The sequence below is a fragment of the Salvelinus sp. IW2-2015 genome, unplaced genomic scaffold (genome assembly GCF_002910315.2).
Source record: "Salvelinus sp. IW2-2015 unplaced genomic scaffold, ASM291031v2 Un_scaffold1048, whole genome shotgun sequence".
NCBI lineage: Eukaryota > Metazoa > Chordata > Actinopteri > Salmoniformes > Salmonidae > Salvelinus > Salvelinus sp. IW2-2015.
Genome location: NW_019942703.1, coordinates 152,407 through 158,222, shown reverse-complemented (window position 1 = coordinate 158,222; position 5,816 = coordinate 152,407). Strand labels below are relative to the sequence as shown.

Here is a 5,816-nt window from a genome sequence, read left to right as displayed (position 1 = left end):
ACTGTAACTGATGTCCCAAATACATATCATGCACTGTAACTGCAGCCCCAGACCCTCTCCAACTCTCACCCTGTTCCTCAAACTTCCAGCCGTACTTCCGGGCATCCTGGATGGCTTTTCCCAGCAGGGAGGCTTGGTGCAGGAGCTGATATGTATTTGGGACATCAGTTACAGTGCATGATATGTATTTGGGACATCAGTTACAGTGCATGATATGTATTTGGGACATCAGTTCTATTATAGTCTAGATATGTATTTTGTTCCATTGAATCAATATTGAATGTGTGTGTTAGTTATCATTCCGTCAAATGTTATCTTTGGTTATTTGCGTCCTACCCAGAGTTTAAATGTTAGTCGTTGATTAGATGTTTGTGTTGCTACGTGTTCATATGGTCTGTTGCTATGTGCTATTATGGTCTGTAGTGTCCCATGGCTGGGGTGAGATGGTGTAGGCGGTACAACAACATGTGAAGTCTGTGAGCTTTGAGCTGAGGAGGGAGCTGAGGGACAGTGACGTCACCAACCTGAACGCCCATGGAGAGATACTGGTGCCACACACTGTACAGGTCAGCATGGGGGAGGGGCTTCTGGGCAGGTGAGAATAATGGGAGTAGAGGGAGGTCTGGACAGTTGAACAGGGTGGTGGTGGGTGTTGTGTACAGCTAAGCATGAGGAAGCAGTTTGGATAGGGGACTTCAAGCAAGGATTCTCTGTGTTTCCTCATGTGATTTCGATAGTAACGGCTCTGGTCAGTGATGTCATGTCACTCTGTGGCTGTTATCCAATCAGGCGACAGATGTCAACGGGAGGAGGACCTATCACACAGCAGAGACACTCGTCATTGCCGTGTGGGACGGGGAACAATACTTGATCATACCTGGAGACAGAGAGCACTGCATCACCAGGTTAGCATGCGCGCACGCGCACACACACACACACACACACACCACAAACATAGAAGGAACATCTCTACCAACAGTCCTCTCACTCTCATTTCTCTCCCACTCTCCCACTCTCTTCCCCAGTGATAACTTATTCTCTCTGGCCCACACTCCTGGATGGACCCTGGTTGTGCGGGGATCCAGTGAGGGACTGGAGTGTGCTGGCTTCCTGTCTGATCTGGGGTTAGAGGTCACCGTCCTGGTGCGGTCACACCTGGTACCTGGGTTCGACCACAAAAGGGCGCAGAAGATTGAGAACCACATGCTCAAGTTCCTCCATCACTACACACGTACTGGAGTTGAAGTGTTATGGTGTCAAATATTGAGGAATTGCAAATAATGTAGCGTTTGTATATATATATATATATATATATCTGTTAGGTTGAGCAGATTGAAGCAGGCAGTCTTCAATCTGTCTCCACAGATGGGAGGGAGACCTTTCAGGAAGAGTTTAATATGCTGGGGTTTTACATCTACATTTTAAACATTTGAGTCATTTAGCAGACACTCTCATCCAGAGCGACTTACAGTAGTGAGTGCATATAGTTTTCGCACTGAGCACCCGTGGGAATCGAACCCACAACCCTGGCGTTGCAAGCGCCATGCTCTAATAACTGAGCCACACCGTCTCTAACTTAACACACTATTAGTTGTTCCCTCCCATGGAGTATTCTACCTGTGGGCTGTCAGAGGAGAACGCCATTCTCAAGTTTGGAGAGGACAATGTGGAGGTACACACACACAACATACAACACACACACAGTAGTTATGTATTCTATGTCCTTTATTATTTATTATTGTTGTTTGCATTGTCGAGAAAGAACCTGCAAGAAAGCATTTCATTGGACGATGTATAGCATGCGTAACCAACCCGTACATACGACTAATAAAACTTGAAACTTGATCTCCTCTCTGTAGGTGTACCATAGCTACTACTGGCCATTGGAGTGGACGGTACATAGAAGGGACAAGATGCTATGCTAAAGTCATCTGCCACATACCTGACCAGGTCAGCACTCACTTCATGACATGTGTTTGGGATTTTACGGCTTTACTTTAAATGTCTTTACTCTTTAAAGGGCATTCTCTTTCCTCTAAAGCAGGGATGGGCCACTCCAGTCCTCTGGGGACATTCCTAGAAAACACAGCTGATTAAACCAATTATTGGAGTCAGGTGTGTTAGCAGAGGCAAAAGTGTGACACCAGTCAGGCCCTGGAGGACTGGAGTTACCCATCCCTGCTCTAGAGCAACACTTCTCCATGTTCATTCAGCTTTTGCCACCGTGTATAGGTGTATGTGTGTGTGTGTTTTCTGTATATTATAGTGTGTGTGTATGTGTATGTGTGTGTTCTGTCACCTCCACAGGAGCGTGTGGTAGGTCTCCATTTGATGGGGCCCAGTGCAGGGGAGGTGTTCCAGGGCTTTGCTGTGGCTCTGAGGTGTGGTCTGATCAAACAGCAGCTGGAAACCACCGTGGGATTCCACCCTGTTTGTGCCCAGGTCAGTACGCCAGTTTCTTTACCTCTCCATTGCAATAACTAATGTAAGGTGAACAATCTGGCACAAAATGGCAGCGTTGCGCTGTGATTGGCTCAGTGTTCTGTCACTCATGGTGACACTACTTCACTGTGAAGTCTAAGGGTAGACTTTGAAAATTCTAGCCATTTGGGTGCTGCCACAGAGTTACATTAGAAGTGCCCATCCAAGAAGGCGCAAGGTCATTGGCCACAGATAAAATATGGCCACATCATACTTTCAAAATCTTAGCTAGCAGTCATCATCATGAATCAAGTCGACAGTCTACTGGCAAATCCTTTTCAATCCTTGTCATATGAGGAGAAATAATGAAGAGAAATGATAGATAAAACAGATCGTGGTCATCGGGCTTTGGACATGAACATTACACAACAAGTTGGAAATCTCAAATTCGACAATGAGTGGTTTGGAAGGAAGTGAACACAGCACAACAAGGTGAGTCCAAAAATGTATTATATGCTGCTGCATAAATGATGTAATATGCCAGGGAGACATGTATACCGTAGCTAAGAAGGTAATACTAAGTGTATGTTGTATAGTAAGGTGTTAGTAGCACATGTGCTTCACCATAATAATTTGGTCCGTTTTCCCCTCTTAATTTCGCCTACTGTTCTGACTTGGTGGTGCACATGTAGCCTATAGCCTGTTTTAGAGAAATGTAATCACTGAATATTGTAAGGGCTTTCATTGTCTGCTTATATGCCCCCGTTATTTATCCACGGTTCTGACTTGGTGTACAGGGAGAATACTGTAAGAATGGCCCATGTTCTGAATTCTGTCGCTGTACATTTAAAAAGTGCTGAACAAATAGTTATATTGACAATGTCCGTCCTAGCTCGCTCATGAATGTCTTAATCTAAATTACGGATTGCCTCTTATCCGCTCGTCGTTACCTTATGCCATAGTGTGTACATCTCAATTGTCAGTAGAAACCACWTTTTTTTTTAAACAAGTCAGCCATATCAGCTATGTTTTTAAAAAGGCAGTAAATAAGGCTGAATTAACTGTTTCGCTGCCAGACAAGGCTGCCAGATAGCCAGGTGTAGCAGTTGTAAGGTGTTGGGACTGCTGTTGGGACTCTGCAGTTGGGACAGCTTTATGTAGACTCTAACAGTTTGTGGGCACTGTTAGTCACCATTTTAGTGCAATTAATGTATTGTTTAGTGTTGTGTTGTGGCTTTGCTGGCATGCATAATTAGTTTACTTTTTTATTAGTTTTCCCCACCAATTACATCGCTAAATCGGCACTTGATGAGACTCACACCTGTGATACTCTATGGCAGGGTTTCCCAAACTCCCCCCCCCCCCCGGTGCACGTCTTGGTTTTTGCCCTAGCAATACACAGCTTATTCAAATAATCAAAGCTTGATGATGAGTTGATTATTTGAATCAGCTGTGCAGTGCTAGGGCAAAAACCCAAACTCTTTTCTATGACCACTTTGAGAAATATATCTGTCAACCATTGACACTAGGTGGTGCTATAATACCCATACCCATAGTATTGAGGAATTGCCACATTGGCATAACGAATCCTTCTATGGCCTCTGCAAGACTGGCAAGGCACGTCCAACAGGTAAAATGTGTCAATTTTAGCCATGTCATATTCAGGTAATACAAATATATTAAATTCATAACTCTCACTATCCTGATTTGACAACATTATTTGATTGAAATTCAATTAACTCAATTGATTGGAGTGGATTTAAAATATCTAAATATGGTATTCCCATCACTGGACTTGAACAAGAACCATATATCTAATCTATATATGCGCGCAATTCAATTAGCTACGCACATTTACTCACAAAACTGCCACAAACCATTTTCATACAAGAACGCCGGTTTGTACAGTAAGCCTACGTTATGTAATCTCTGTTATAATGAACAGTTTCCCATGTCTGTGTTATGTCAAACTGAATCCAAGTGGCGTAGCAGTCGGACGTGTTTTGTATTGTCCTGTCGCGTGTAAATGTAAATAGTAAATAGTCTTCGTATTTTCGTATACATTTCGTATATATTTTTAAATTTCACTTTCCATCTAGGAACTGAATATACATTCCTACATTCCGCCTCACCCAATGTGGTACGGACCCTGCTATTTTTTTTATACTTTAGAACCGTAACCCCAATCAGAGCTAGCCAGATAACTAGGCTAGTAGTCAGTTAGCCACTGCTGCGGTCTTCACCCTCAACTCGGACACAGCCAGCTTCAATACCGGGCCAATACCTGCCAGTCTGCAAGCGCGATAATCAACCCAGAGCATATAGGACTGCTTTTTTCTCTACCACGCACCGGATTCCTGACGCAAGCTCTGACAATTACACCGTATCATCACAGCTAGCTAGCTGCAACCGAGTGGCTATTCCTACTGGCTAACACCTCTGTCCCGAAGCAAGACCAGTTAGCCTTTGAGCTAGCCTCGAGCTAGGCCCATCTGCCGGCTAGCTGAAGAGGTCTACCAGCGAATTCTTGGGCTACAATACCAGCTACAAGCTAATTTAGCCATTTTTTTTGCCGCTGCTAGTAGCTTTTACCTTCTGCACAGACACCAGCCCTGTTATTAAGCCTGGATATTACTCACCAATTTACCACATCGGACTGTCTCGACAACAACGCCGGATTCCTGCCGTTAGATCCCTGAGCCACGTGCTTCTGATTCCTCACAGTTAGCTTGCGGCTAGCGCAGCTAGCGCCACTGCCACGAAGCTAGCACCAGTTAGCAAACACAATTCTACAATTCACAACCTCCTCTTTCGCATCGCCATCTGGCTTGGATTCTCTGTCGACCACGACCACGTCTGAGCAGACCCCCTCCGTCTGAGCGAGACCACCCCCGGGCTACTAACTTTAAACCGCGCGTGCTAGCTTAGTGGAGCCTCCCTGCCCATCTACGGGCTGCCCCTGGACACTATGATCACTTGGCTACATAGCTGATGCATGCTTGACTGTCCATTAATTCACAGGTACTCCATTCTGTTTATTTTGTGTTTTATCTGTCGGCTCTGTGCTTTAACTCAGGATCTGTGTGTAGTTAATCCGACCCTCTCTGCTAGTCGTCGCCATTTTTACACTGTTGTTGCTGTGTTAGACTAGCACCCTGTTTTGCTGCTGTTATCTTACCTGTTGTTTTAGCTAGCTCTCCCAATCAAGACCTGCAATCACTTTATGCCTTATGTATGTCTCTCTCAAATATCAATATGCCTTGCATACTGTTGTTCAGGCTAGTTTTCATTATCATTGTCTTTGGTTTGCAATGGACCCTTGTAGTTCCACTCTTCCGTACCTCTGATACCCCTTTGTCCACCCCGCACATGCGGTGACATCACCCATTGAGACC

The 5,816-nt window shown here is 44.7% G+C and overlaps 1 long non-coding RNA gene across 1 annotated transcript; it reads left to right on the top strand.

The window, feature by feature from the left end:
- Positions 1-428: 428 nt before the first annotated feature.
- On the top strand, positions 429-2,438 carry LOC112069566 (uncharacterized). The gene is made up of 5 exons (XR_002893760.2): positions 429-566; positions 790-905; positions 1,026-1,672; positions 1,860-1,950; positions 2,308-2,438. It is a non-coding gene; the product is annotated as an uncharacterized lncRNA (long non-coding RNA).
- Positions 2,439-5,816: the final 3,378 nt, after the last annotated feature.